Below are 15,820 nucleotides of genomic sequence, written 5' to 3' on the forward strand. Positions count from 1 at the left end.
GCTGGACCAATTAAGAAAATACGCTCATATCTATTAGACAACACGTCTCATGGCGACATGACCGGGAACCCTATCGATATAAACGATCCCACTCTCTGCCAGAATTCTAACCGCGCACCGAAAATTTAATATCAGACTCACGGTTCGCGCGACTATTCAAGAACACACGTTACAAAATCACGTCAGCGCACAAACCTTAGAGCCCCTCGCGATTTTCCAAGCAACCTACGCCCACGAACTCGCAAACGTGATTACACTCCGGTGATAAGGTGAAAATCTCAGCACTCATAAACTTAGCAACACGATCTCAAGCGTCAACCTACAAACTCCCGCGCTCGTGCCATCATGAATCAGGATCGTCCGGAAGTCTCTATCCTCGGTACCAACAATCTAGGTCCTTGTTGATTAATAAAAAAAATAATAAAATTGAAAAATAACTCCCATATCCACTAGACAAAACGTTCCATGGCGACATGACCGGAAACTCTAGTGATATGGGGTAACTCTCTCCCTGTCAGAATGTGATCCGTACACCGAAAGCTAAAGATCAGAATGACGGTCCGCGAATATATGAATGGCCGCAGGTTTTCAAAATCGAATTTATACACGGGAAGTCACATACGCGCGAGCACACGCGACAAACACGTCAACATACGAACGCTTAAGCCCTTCGCGATCATCTACCCACACCTATGCCCGAGATCGCGTAAACTTGATAACACTCCGGCAATTGTGTGAACGTTTTAGTACTTACGACGTTACAAACGCGGTCTCAAACGCGAATCCGCAAACGCGCGCGATCATGAATCGGTCACGTCCGGAAATCTTTAGCATTCATTCTAGCAATTTAGGTCCATACATTCAGTTGGACCAATCAAAAAAAAAAATAAAGCTCATATCCACTAGATCACGCGTTCTACGGCGACATGAATGGGAATTCTAATGATATGTAAGAACCCACTTTCTTTTGGAATCTGAACCGTACACCAAAAATCAAAAATTAAGTATCAGATTCACGGTCCGCGCGCCATCATTCTAGAACACACGCGAATATGCGAAAGGCACACGGTTATGAAATAGAATGTATACACGCGAAGTTCATACACGTTAGCACACGCGACATACAAACGCACACGCGATCGAGCACGTTAACGTACAAATCTTCGAGCCCTTCGCGATCATACACGCGATCGTGAGTCCCTACGCCCGCACATACCTGAACCGTACAATGAATATCACATTCAGAATCACGGCCCGCTACAATTGGCCTAATGCAGTGTTTTATTGGGCGACATTGCCTGTCTCGTCTGCAAATTGTAGTATGTGATTCTGACGGGGAGCCCTTCCGAGAACCTAGCTCTACAGCTCCAGTAGGACAACTCTCGAAAAAAAAAAAATTGTAGTATGCTAGGCAGGGAACCGACTGTATATTGTAAACTCAATTATCACATGGCTGCTATTCAGCGTACTGAGTGTTATTCGTGTGATCTTTGTGAATCCGATTACGGAACCTCATATAATATAATATCCCAAGTAACCATAAGCATTAAGCCGTTGCACTATATTGGCTATACATTTGCACTAATGTTGCATTGAAACTCCATTACAGCATTAACAACGCAATAAAGCTCTTTATTAGCATCAATAATGCATAACTGCACAGCCGACATATAGCATTATAGCTTGCTCTATATGCGTATATAAAGCTGATATAACGCGTACATGCTTCAAGGATCTTTAAAGCATGTAAGCTTTACAAGTGCATTTAATGCCATTATAGAGCATATAAAAAGCTGATATAATGCTATTGTAATGCTGTGGGTTTATTTGTTATGCAACTCTTCTGGAAGATTATATTCGGCATATTTCATTTCAGTCGAACATATGCAATATAGTCCAGGAAGCAAACGCAGCGCACTTACCGTGAAGGACGAGGCAAGGTATCTCAGTTCGAGACTTACTAAAGGTAATTTTCATAAACATTCATATCGTGTGAGAACGAAAACCCATTATGGATATTCATTACAATGCATTAGAACAGAGTCAATTACGGTTTTAAAAAGAATATTTTATTTTAAAATTTTTCCTTTTTGCTCATCATACCGAAAGGAAACATAAGAAATGGTTTTAAAACCATGGCGGACAATGACAACCAACTGAAGCTTTTTAATAGCATTAGTAGTGCTAATATAAGGCTTTCAAATTTGACATTTGTACGCTTTTGCTATATAATAGCATTAGTACTGCAGAAACGAGCTGTCAATCTCCGCACAGTAATAGCACTATATTTCGCCTTTTCTGGCATAATATCGGCATTAAATAAGTATTTAGGGCTTCACGGCTTTTTAGGACAGCTTTATATGTGGATCTAAAGCAGATATTAGGCTACGTTATAATGCTTATTGGTTACTTGGGATGTAACTGGCCTACAGTAATGCAATTAACTATAACTCAGGGATATGCTATTGTTCCTAACGCAGACTAACGCGGACGAAGATAGCTGACCATCGCCTAAGAATCGAGGTTCCAACTTGTCCGTACAAATCAAAATAAAAAAATAACTGCAATATACCATGTCTCATTCTTGAAATTTGAATAACAACATTTTGAATACTACATGGAACCGATCTCCACAAATGCTCCATTTGGCAAACGACCATCATTCCGCTAGTTTTTTTTCTCTCTCTCTCTCTAAAGCACAAACAGAAAAGAGAACATATAAAAAATAATCGTCAACTATATAAGCTGACGGTAAACAACCGCCACACATGTGCTCCGCTTCGAAAATGGATGGAAAACGAATGCGACACGCGGACTATTATTGCCAGGCTCTTGTCGTCGGAGCCTAAAATCCCCGGGGCTAGCAATCACAGCCTGTCGTCCTGGCTGCCACACCATCCGTTCCCATACATATTAGAGCCAAAGAGGAAAGGCTGTTTGTTGTACACTTCAAAATCTTTAATAGTAGATACCTTACAGCATATACTTATACCTTTTAGGTATACCTCCAGTGATTTTCCTTCTCCAACATTGACAACGGAAAGTCGACTTCGGAAGCATTTCCCGACTTTCTCTGTCTCGCGCACTGTGACTTCATACGAGCAAGTGAAGCAGAAAGAAAAGTAGATTGTCCTTTCCGTTCCCCCAGTGAGGGCTTCTATTTGCAAATAGATTTCGTTATTAAATGAAATGTTTAAAAGCTAACTGTGCACAAACAACCTACCGCAAGCACCACACCAGGGCGAGGGTTCTCTGCGCGATAGTGTTCCTCTTGCACGAGTAGACAGGATCGCTGAATGGTTAAAAGATTGTCATGGTTGGCTCAGCAATGCGAGTCCCGACCATCGTCGAATGCCGCGTTCGGTTCTGGAAGACGTAACATTTGTCGCCCGTCAACGGAACGGGTCACAATCGCGGCAGTGTCCGGCAGTCGGGTTACAACTACAGTATGTTGTTTTTTTTTTTTAAATACGAGTGCCACTATTGCTGCTTCTGCTGCTGCTGTTAATAATAGTCGTCTTCGGTTGTGGCTGTTTACATTATATTTTTTTCTTCTTGGAAACCAGGACGAAATAACAGCTTGAGAAGGTACTTTCGTGCTAAATTGTGTACATTAAAAAATAATAACGCGTTCGCTTTGTGAAACGGTAACTATGGGGACCGCACGGTCAACGGTTGCTTCGGTCATTCTCTGGCGCACGGGGGTCACGTTTGCTGTGAGACTTCAGAGGGCTGTCATTTCGGTGCGTTTAGTTGCTCAAAGTATTAAGATTTTATCGCTAAAAGTAATGTTTCAACGTTTATCCCAGTGATGTGTGTTTCACACCGTCGGAATTTCTCGTGAATGAAGCATCAAAGTGGAGCTTTCGTTGATAATTACGTACAGGGTACCGGGAATTGCCCAAATGTGAATGAATAATTTATAAGGATGAGGTAGGCACCCACATCCACACACACGCGCCTTAGGCCGACTGAAAATGACTGTCAACGTGGGAAGCTAGACGGAATATCATTTGGGACAGAGGAGCAACCGCAAAGTGGAGGATATAATTCATCTTTATGTAAAGTTCTATTTCCGGCGGGTATGAATGGTGATTGGGTTTGTTGTCGTCTTTTCCGTCTCTGAATGAGAACTTTGTCATTCGAGGATTTGGCGTTGGAACGTTATGAAGATTTTGGGATTTATTGGCTTTTCCCGTGTATCATTCCAATTGTAAAATATTATAATACAATTAGTTCTGTTGCATTTGAAATATAATATTTGATGATCGTTTCTAAAGGGTGTCCCACCATAAATTGTATCACAGAAACAAACGCTGGTGTGAAGGTCAAGCTCCGCAACGGAAAGTAGTACTCGGGTTTTATTTTATACCTAAGATTGTTGCAACTATTTTCGACCAAATAGTGCAAGAATTAAACCATTCCCTTCAGTACAGTAGTAGTTTATCCTGCATAACTTCTCACGCAATTTTGCTGCCGAAAAAGGTTTGACCCCCTCGAACGAACAGGTTAAGTACACCGATCGCACCTAATTATCACCAAAACTACAACAAACCAGGTTCAGCTAATTCATTTCCCAGGCACAGCATTTCTCCCAATTCGGGAATGAGACTTTTCACTTTCGTTACAAGACCACAAATTGTCAACCGCCAGATAAAACTTCCCGTTGCTCGCGATGAGAATGAATTTGTCGTTGGCGTGTACCCCTATTATGTCATCCCCCTCCCCATACAAGGTAGAATGTTGACTTCCTCCGGCGAACAACGGACCGTCGCTGCATGTGCGAACGCACCCCAACCGGCCGGGACATAACATATATGTTCTGATTTAGTTTAATTTATACTCCCGACCGTCTCCCTCGGTGCTCGTTGTGCGGACGCTGAACAAGCCATCTTCACACGTAACATAATCTTTTCATTAGAGTAACCCTTAAGAATCTCCCAAACGACGATGGAAACTTCAAGCGGGAGGATGGAATGTACCCCCTCGGATGAGTTATTTGACATGGGGACATTTTTAGTGGAACATCTGCTCGGGAATGTTTACGTACTTTGTCATTCGGTGTGAGCTATATAGAAACACCATCGCAGCGCAATTGTTTCCTCCTTCCTCATCCACATTCCAACAAAGGATCCCTAATCGGATCAGCGCGTGATTTCCAGCTTCAATATGCTTCAATTCGGGGTTTGCATAACAGGTAACAACTACCACCTTGCTGGAAATGATGGAGGAAGAAAGGAAAAAATTGCACAAAATGAAAAATTCATCGAATGTTTACCTCAAATCGATTTGCGTTTGCTCCGGCCAAATCAGCCTGTCAGTGTTGCCAGAAATTCACTCTAGCTGGATCGACAGTCATATTGTTTTAAAACTTTACTATTTTTTCTGATGTTCGTCTAGCAATTTACAAAGAGCATAGCAGTTGAAATGTTTGTTCGCATATTTTATCTGTAAAATACGATATTTTAACCCACACACAATGGCGGTACTTTTGCAATCCGCTGTCTGATTGCGCTTTACGCGATGCTGTTAGCAATCTCAAGTGACACTGTGGCACATCTGAAGAGGCAATGTTCTAGAAATTTCGGTCCTCTGAGAATTGTTGTTGTAGATTATTGTTTTAGATGTAAAATATTTGTTAAATAGTTCTACTCTTAAAAATAAAGGAACATCGCTAATCCGCTTCTAAAAAAAATCTACATTCCTTTAAAGATACGAATAAAATAATACTTCTTCCGGGATGGCGGCCGGTCCCGTTCCGTGAAACGAACGTTGTGTGCCTGATTCGATTATCGCCGGATGCGGAAGTTTGCCCCGAAATATTCTTACAGAGCAACCATCGTATCGTGTTTGGTTCGGGCAAATAAAGATAGCGGAGTTTTTCTTTCTTTAGGATTTATCGAAGCAGTTGCTACTGATTGATGCAATCGAATGGAGCTGGTAATTGATATCTCACCGGGCTATTCTTGACAGCTACGATTCAGCTCTGATGAACGTTGGATATGGAAAATGAAACATTTATTGTTTGGACGATACCGACCTGTTACGTGTGATGGGTCAATCTTGAGAGCAAATATTCAATTGGGATAATGTATGGAAATCAGAGAAATCGAAAAATCAATGTTGAAAATAAAAAAATCAAAATTTTACCAGAAAAATTATAATTTTTATATTTTTAAAAATGGATGCATAACAAATTTGCATCATATTAGAAAAAATTATTTATATTTTTGCATCAACTTTGCACTCCCTCGCAGAAAAATTTGTTTAACGAACGTCCTATGCTGATTCACTTTGTTTGACGTTTCGTTGAATGTAGGGCTAGTTTTTTGTAAGGTTTTGACGTCTTACACGCAACGCAAAACACAGTATGAATTTCTATTTTGATGGAAAGAAATGCATCTAATTTCGCTGATTTTTAAAAATGCATCACAAGTGATTTGCCCCTAGGGAGGGTTCCTAGTACCGATACTTTTTGGTGAAAATAGGTTCCCCTGAACTGTATCTCTCAGTACCGGTAAAATACGGTACTTGGACGTTTTTAATAAAAAAAACTAAAAACACCAGAGCAACATAAAATATTAAAAATGTTCTTTTATTGGTAAGCTTTTACATGCTTCAGTCTACCTTCCAATCTCGCCCAGAACTGAAGCAAAAAGTACATCAATAAACCAAGCAATAAATTTGTACTGCTTTGTTACTTATCCACTGCACAAACAGTACAGTACAGTTCAATTCGTCTGGCTGGGAAATCGGAAAACCAGAGAAGTGAAACGTGCCTCTAATACGAGAATTACCATTGCAACTGACTTTTAAGGAATTCGTATCGGACCAAATGTGCGCTTGGTGGATCAGTTTCCGAAGGTGATAATGTCAATAATCCTCACGGAATGCTACGTAGTGGGGATAATATGGTACCGTAAACGTTCACCGAAGTTTAATCGAGAGTGGAAACGTCATTGTGAAGAGTTTAATGCAACACAACATCGAATACAACAACATTTGAGCCAAGATACCCGTGGATATTGATAAAATCAAGGTACGTCGATTTGTACCGTGCACTAACATTAAAATACCCCAATAAATAAATTAACATTTTAGTATCTACAAATTTACAAACGCCGTCTCAACCATCAACCCACCATTCGCGCAATCATGAATCGGTCACGTCCGGAAGTCTACCAGCGGTCCTAGTCGCTTAAACCTTCAACCTTCAGTTGGATCAATAAAAAAAAAGACTTATCATATCCACTAGACAACACGTTCTATGGCGACATAACCGGAAACTCTAGGAATATGTGAGAACTCACTTTCTTCTAGCATCTGAACCAACCGCCTGCGCGTTCATCGAAAAACACACGCGAATTTGCGAATGGACATATGGTTTAAAAGAAGACAAACACCCATGCAATCGAACACGTTAACTTACAAACGCTCGAACCCTTCGCGATGATACACAAAGACGAACATTCAACCGCGGTCATCCACGCACAACTACACCTACAAGATTTCGCAAACATAACGCTATACCACTTATGATCTGATTAACGCGGTCTAAAGTGCGCACGAACAAACGCTCATTTCTACGCGATTGTAAAGTCTCTACGCGCGCACATCTGAACCGTACACTCAATTTCACACTGTGTTCTAGTGGGTGACATTTCTCATATCGTTTGCAATTGTAGTGGGATAATTCCGTACGAAATTTTACGCCAGTCTATGGGAATAATATTCGAAACCTCGAAACAAATTTTGCCTGACTGCCGGAAGCTTTTATGGTGATCAATGTGGCCAACAAAAAAGAGGTGGTTTATGGGGGTGCAACCAAACGCATTTTATACCTTCCATTTAATATTTGGTTTCGGAAAATCGCTTCAATCATCACCGAATAACCAATGTGAGTTTAATTCTGGTACAACTTCAAAGAATCTTCGATTGGCCATTGGTGAACTTGATGTGCAAATCGAAGTAATTTGATGTCCATTTCAATAGATTTTTAACCTCAGAGGTATTGTGACGTTACCTATAACTCCGCAACCGAAAGTCAGATCTGAATAAAATTCAATAGCAGTCAGTGGTAGTGCCATATTTTTTTTATTTGATATCCAGTTTGTAAAACTCGGTCAACAATTCTCCGAGAAATAGGTGTGACATTACTTTGGAGCTTGGCAAGTTCTCCCTGGGCATCATGAATCGGGGGCCAATGCGGTCAAAGTTACTTCGATTGATCATTAGTGATCTAGATCCGCAAATCTACGTAATGTTGCACATTTTCAACAGCAGCCGAGGAGAAGGTTGTACCTATCATTGGAAACTAAGTTTGTGCAAATCAGTTTAGCTATTTCTGGTGACATTTTTCGTCATATACACACAGACGTTTTCCGATCTCCTCGAACTGAGTCGAATGGTACAGTCGGGTCTCCTACTACGCGAATAACAGGAGGCGTGAATAAGGAATCCGCGTAATAGCTTATGGGATCTATGACTAATTAGAGCTGTGGCTGAATATTTCGTCTGCGTTAACATTTAGCGCCGTACATTCTTTGCCAAAGTTGTTGTGCTTACTTAGACCTACAATTAGGAGTAATTGCATATACAATTAGTTGAGAACTGTGCCGCCAGGGGTACTTTAAGAGTAAACAAATCGAACTACTCATCGTAAATTGAATGATTTAAACATGAAATATATCGAAACACTGATTATTTTAAAAGGATATGTCTCAGGAAGATTTGTCCAGAAAGTCAATAGATTCTGGATGGTGGAAAGAATAACTCGAAAGTGTCCCACCAGACGGCGCTAGTGCAAATGCCTGAAAAAAAATTCCAAAACAATTGGTTTTCATCTGCCAACCATGTATTGAAAGCTTGTACGCTCACTAGCGCCGCATAGTGAGATTATCCCAAACTAATCTGTCACCATTGCACAGTGGTCCAGAATGCAAAGTTGGCAGGAATTTTGAGATTTTACTAAAACTAAACAACTTAGCCTTATTAAGTCTTTGGAGAAGAGTTCGTAGTTCGTAGTTCTTTTTGTTGAAATAACAGTTAGGGTGGTTCTAATTTTACCAAGATCAAAAAATTGACTTTTTAATCATTCTAGCTAGAGCCAAACGACCTTCGGCGAAGTTGTAGAACAACATATGTTGGAAAAGTTGGCTGAAGACATGTAAGATCTATCTGTCGTACTTTTTATTTTACAACAAATTTAATGTCGGAGCTTTTTTGGGATGAGATATGAGCACTTTTTCGCCAAAAATTGGGTTGTTTGGAATAACAATATCATTCATTTGGGGCAAATAAAAGATAATTCTTTTTCAATCGAAGATAATTTGAAAAAGTTATATCTTTTATATAAATATTCTTATAGCTTTAAAACGAAAAAAGTTAAGTAGTTGGTGTATTAAAGCAAATTATACGCCCTAAAATAATCTTCAAATTGTTCAAAGGGTACTTTAGCGTAAAATAAAAACTTCATAAGTTATAGAAATAAAACCATTTTTTTAAGGAACACCCTAAAGCTTACAATTGAATTTCTCTTGCAATGGAAAATATAAAAGCTAGAGCTTGCATGTCTTCAGCAAATTTGTCTAAAATGTGTTGCTCTACAACTTCATCGAAGACAGTAAAGCTCCATCTTAAACCGTAAAAAAGTTCTATTTTAAATATTGCTAAATTTTGCACCACCTTAGCATCGGTTTAAACAAAAAGAAGGGCCTTGCAAAGTACAACAACTTTACAGTCCTCGACATCTCGAGCAACTTTGCTGAAGACATCACCCTTCTAAATGGCCATCATTTGGAGATACTGAAGTAAAAATATGTATGCTCACTAGAGCTACCTAGGCGGATAATATTCAATTTAATCATTAAATTATCAAACAGCCCTTGTCTTCCTCCGAAACTTTACAGAAAACATCATTTTCCTAAATTATTAAACATCATCTAACATATACTGTAAGCTGTATTCTCTCTAGCGCCGCCAAGTGGCTGAATTCTGAAATTATCTATCCTTCGGGCAGCACTCGACCCGCAGATGAATATTGCCGAAGACACCACACTTCTAAATTATCATGATTAGTTCTCAAGATGTAGAATTTGAAAAATTGTACATGCTCACTAGCGCCGCCTGGCGGATCTATTTCAATTTGATTTGTCCATAATCGCGTAGCTCTTGACCTCCTCTAGAACTTTGTCAAAAACACCATCTTTCTAAGTTATTAGACTTTTGAGATGTATCATATGCTATAATGTGCTGAAAGATGGTACGCTCACTAGCGCCACATAGTGAGAGTATCCCAAACTAACATGTCACCATCACCCCAATCCCATAGGTTATAGGATAATCGATTCACGAAGAAGAGGATATGCATTTGAACTAAACGTTTTGATAAGTTATGGATTCTAGTTTTGACTTCGTCTCATCAGTATCTGGTACACCAACTTGGTTACTTGGATAAACACCAAATTGAACTGAATCTGAATGTTTTATATTTCTGAAAACAAACAGGATCCCATATCCGATATGTTCAAACGAGGAACTTCGTTAAGATTACATCAAATATCAGTAAATATTTTTTAAAATTAATCTATTTCCCTTTACCAGTCGACAACTCGATTGATCGATGGTTCGCACCAAATTAGCATAATCATTAAATTCACAGAACCAATCATTCAATCCATCTTCATTCCAGGTGGCAATTTCCCACCCACCGAAAAGCATTGAAATCCATCATTTTCCATCTAGAGCACCAAAGATTTAATCCTTTGAGAGTGAAGAAGATTCCATCGTTCCGTTCTCGTAGGCTCGAACTTTGTTCTCCTTTGCCATAAATAATCTGCCATCTCATCGACCCCTATCTGCCACTACCCCTACTTTATCAAAAGAGACTAGCACGGTATAACATATTACCGAGTAGCAGCATTATATGTTGTCTTCATCTATCATCCCGAAAATTTCGGTCTGGCAATTCATTATCGCTCGAAATTTATCACATAGGGAACCGAAAATTCTAAACTGTCATACCGACCAACCTACATACATTGGGGGGCTGATTAAAATGCATAAACTTGCTCTAGCTTCAACAACTGTGACGAGTATGTATTTGCTCCACCGTCGTTTGCGTTTTCTAGTTTGGGAAAAAAATTTGCTACCGAATGCCATAGAAAAGAAGACGTTTCAATAGCAACATCAATAAAGTTCACAGCAAAAAAAAAAAAGAAACCAAAATTGATTGGAATACATACCTCTGTCGCCGGTTGGGGGACGCACTGGACCACCCAGTTCCACTTTGATCTATATCTGTATGGGCAGTAGGATTTTCGTTAGCGCTGACGTGCTGGTAACATTGATTTTATGATGTCCCGCAAGAAATCGAAATTTTTAATTGTGATGTGCCGGTTAGTAAAAGCAATTTTTTCCGAAATGGACAAAATCAAACAAACGTGCTCGTTGTCACCACACAAGTTAGAGCTAAACTGTAGCAAATATTTTTCTAGAAAACTTTCTGTCCTGATGTTTTTTTTTTCTACTCTAGAAATGATATCGAGTATCAATACAAACAGAGTGCATATTCGTATGACCCGATTCAGTGCAAAGTTTGTGCAGTTGATTGAAAGTACGTAAACTAACCTCCGTTTACCTACCCGTGCTTCCGACTTTTGTACCGAGAGTCGTTTAATTTTTTTTATCCCCACCCCAAAAACCGACATTGGAAGATTGTGGCTCAGAAATGTTTCGGGAGTAAATAAATGTTGAGGTTCTAGATGTTTACCAATGGCAATCTAGTAGGCATCCCGGCACAAACATACATGGATGGGAAAGAGTTTATGTTCTCGTTTGGGACTTTCGGCAAATTGGATAGTAATGACTAAAACATCAATCTTTGTTTGTGCATTGATTTTTAACGGATTTGTGCCTGGAGATCAAATATTGACGGCCTTTGGTAGTTTGGTTGTGGGTCTTTGTAATTTACTGTTGGGAAGCACTTTTCCATGACAACGACAACGAATATGTTGGACTTTACGTAATATTTATTCTCTAAACGGGAAAAATTGCAATTTGTGCATAGGGACATAGCATCCGACTTAGAATATTTGGGGTTTCCAATTCATCTCGTCAGTAACTAGTACCAACTTGGATCCCAAGTCACGCGTTAATTGCTAACTAGTACCAAAATTAGCCTAGTCTAAAAACAGTTTTTCTTGTTGATTTCCGATTACTGATTCATGTTTTCTTTTTTTCCATTTTGGATTTATATTTCTTAGAGTTTTTGTTTTTAAACTTCTGGATTTTTGATTTCTCGTGTTTCGACCTTCGAATTTCTGGTTTCGAATTGATTATCTCGTATTTCTGACATCAAAATTAGGACTTTTTGCTTCTGATTTCGGTTTTCATGTTCCGAATCTCGGACTCGAAATTTCGAATTTATGGTTTCAGATCTCGGATGCCGAATTTTATTTCTCGATATCGGACTCTGGATTTTGGATCTTGGATTAAGGCGAATTTCGGATGTCGAATTTCGAATTTTATATCTCGTATTTCAGATTTCCATTTTCGGGTGTCGGATTCCGGGTTTTTTGCTTTGGTTTTCGTTTTCTGCATCTCGGACACAGGATTTCGAACTTTGGATGACTGATTTCTGGTTTTGGTTTTTTGATTTTGAGATATCGAATTTTGCATTTCGGCTCTCGGATTAGGGTTTTGGGATCTCGAATTTTATATCTCGTATTTCCGATTTCTCGTGAAGGATTTTGGGTTTTGGATTTCGTATTTCAAAATTTGAGTTATGGATTTCAGATCTTGGGTTACGAATTTCGGGTTACGGATTTCGGATCTCAAATTTCGGATTTCGAGCACGGATTTCTTATTCCGAATTTTATGTTTCGGATTTCCGGTTTCGTGTTTCTGAAGTCGAATTTCATATTTACGCCGAATGACCCATCGAGGTTAAAACCCCAATATTCAATACAATACAATTTCGGATTTTTTGTTTCAGACTTCGAGTTCGGATTTCGGTTTTCGCGTTCCAGATCTCGAGCTCGGGATTTCGGATTTTAGGTATCGGATTTCATATTACGGATCTCGGGTTAGGGTTTCATATTTAAAATTTTGGATTTTAGATCTCGGATTCCAAAGTTCGGATTACGGATCATGAGATACGGATTTTGAATTACGGGGTCCATAAGTTGGATATCAGACTATGAATTTCGGTTTTCGTGTTCCGGATCTCGGACTCGAATTTTCGAATTCCAGGTTTCAGATCTCGGATTTCGTATGCCGAATTTTGAATTTTCGAATTCGGACTATAGACGACGGATCTCAGATTGGATATTTTGGGTGACTGATTTCGTATTGTGGACTTTGGGTTTGGATCTCGGATTCAGGATTTTGTATCTCGTAATTCGGATTTCCATTGTCGGGTTTCTGATGTCGGATTTTGGTTTTTTCCTCGGATTTTGGTTTTTTCCTCGGATTTCGGTTGCTGAATTACGAATTTTGAATCGCGGGTTTCGAATTTTCTGTTTCGGACTTCGGATGCCGGATTTAGGACTCTGGATGTCGGATTTTGGATTACGGATTTCGGGTTTCGTATTTCAAACCTTGAATCTCGGATTTCATATTTTGGGTCTCGGAATTATATCTCGCCTTTTTTGATGTCGGATTTCAGGTTTTTTGCTTCAAATTTCAGGTTCGGATTTCGGTTTTCGTGTTCCGGATCTCGGAATCGGGATTCCTAATTTGGGATTTCGGGTATCGGATTTCTTATTTTGTATTTGATATCTGGTATTTCTGATTTCCGGGTCGGGTTTCGAATGTTGGATTTCAGGTTTGAATCTCTGCTTTCGGTTACAGATTTCATATTTCGGATTTCAGATCTCAAATTTCGGACCCCGGGGTCACTGATCTCGGGGTTACTGATTTCGGAAGCCGAATTTTGTGGTTCACGGATTTTGTGGTTCATATTTTTGGGGTTCATATCTCTGCTTTCGGATTTCAAATTCTTTGCTTCGGATATCGGGTTCAAATTTCGGTTTTCATGTTCCGGATCTCGGACTCAGGATTTTGAAATTCGGGTTTCAGATCTCTGATTTTGGATTTAAGGTAATTTGGTTCGAATTTTGAGTTTCAAATTTTGAATTTTCAATTTCGGATGTTGGATTTCGAATTTCGGACAACGAACGGATTGGTTTGGATCTAGCATTTCGAATTTCGGGTTATGGATTTTGGATATCCAGTTTTCTAGTTTCACATTTCGGATGTCATATTTCAAATTTCGGTTTTGGTATCTCTCTTATTTCCGATTTCCGGTTTCGGGTTGCGGAAGTCGGATTTCGGTTTTTTTGTTTTCCGGATTTCGGGCTCGAGATTTCGGATTTCCGATTTCGGATCTTGGATTTCGAATTCTGAATTTTGGGTTTCTAATTTTCGATTTTGGATTTCGGATTTGGGACGAATTTGCATCCAATTGCCGGTTTCGGATGTTGAGTTACGGGTTTCGAATTTCGAATCAAATCTTGGGTTTTGGTCTCAGATTTCGAATTTCGGATGTCTGATTTTGTATCTCAGATTCCGAATCTTAGATATCGGATTCCAGATTTCCCGTTGCGGATTGCGGACCTCTAGTTTCAAATTCCGGCTTGTGGGTTTCGGATTTCGGTTCTTGGTTTTCGGTTTCGGATTTCAGATTTGGAATCTCAGATTCGATTTTGAGTATCAGGTTTCGGGTGTGGAATTCCGGGTTTCGGATGTCAGATTTTATATCTAAGATTTCGTATTTCCGCTTACGGATTTCGGACTTTGGGGCTCGAGATTCGAATATCATACGTCCGCGTCCGATTTCAAATTTCGGACTTCGGATTTCAAATTTCTTTCTGCGGCATGGTTTCGGATGTCGAATTTCTGATCTAAGATTTAAAGTTTCGGAGTTCGGATTTCATATTTTGAATTTTGGGTTACGAGTTTTGAATTTCCGAGCGTGGATATCGTATTTTGGATTTCCGGTTTCTGGTTTCGTATGTCGGATTGCTGATTTTTTCTTCGGATTGCGGTCTTGTTTCGCATCTCGAACTCGAGATTTAGAATTCCGGATTTGATGTTTCGTACTCTGGATTACCGGTTTCGGGTGTTGAATTTCTAGTTTGAACTTCGGGTTTGAGTTTCAAATTCTAAATTTCGGATGCATAATTTCGGGTTACGAGTTACGCATTTCGGATCTCGGATTTCATATCGTGTATTTTGGATTGCCGGTTTCGGGTTTCGAATATCTGGCTCGAATTTTCCAACTTTCTATTTCGGATTTAGAATTTCGGGTTTTGATTTTCGAATCTCAAATCTCGGGTTTTGGATCTCAGATTTCGGGTTACTGGTTTCATATTTCGTATCTCGAGTTCCAAATCTCGGTTTCTGATTTCAAGTTGCGAACTTAGATAATTTTGTTTTCGGATTTCGGGTTTAAGATTTCGGATTCGATTTCTAATTTCGAGTTTCAGGTTTCGGATGTGGAATGTCGGACTTCGAGTTTCGGAGGGGTGATTTTCGATCATAGATTTCGGATTTCGAATCTCAGACTTTGGAGTTCGAATCTTGGATTTCGAATTGCATCCGTTGGATGTCCGATTTTAGATTTCGGGTTTCAAATTTAAGATCTTGTCTTTCAGAGTTTAAGTTTCAAATTTCGGATGCACAATTTCGGATTTCAGACATCGGATATCGAACTTCGGATTCCGGAGGTAGGATTTCAGGTTTCGGTTGCCGAATTCCCGATCTAGGATTTCTAATTATTGACTTCAAGTTTCGAATTTTGGAATTCGGATTTCAGACT

At 39.5% G+C, this 15,820-nt stretch overlaps 1 pseudogene; it reads left to right on the plus strand.

Moving 5' to 3' along the window:
- The window catches only part of LOC131693398 (uncharacterized), a 137,876-nt pseudogene that overhangs the window by 6,253 nt on the left and 115,803 nt on the right, over positions 1–15,820 (plus strand).

Source organism: Topomyia yanbarensis, chromosome 1, assembly GCF_030247195.1.
Source record: "Topomyia yanbarensis strain Yona2022 chromosome 1, ASM3024719v1, whole genome shotgun sequence".
In the NCBI taxonomy this organism is placed as follows: Eukaryota; Metazoa; Arthropoda; class Insecta; order Diptera; family Culicidae; genus Topomyia; species Topomyia yanbarensis.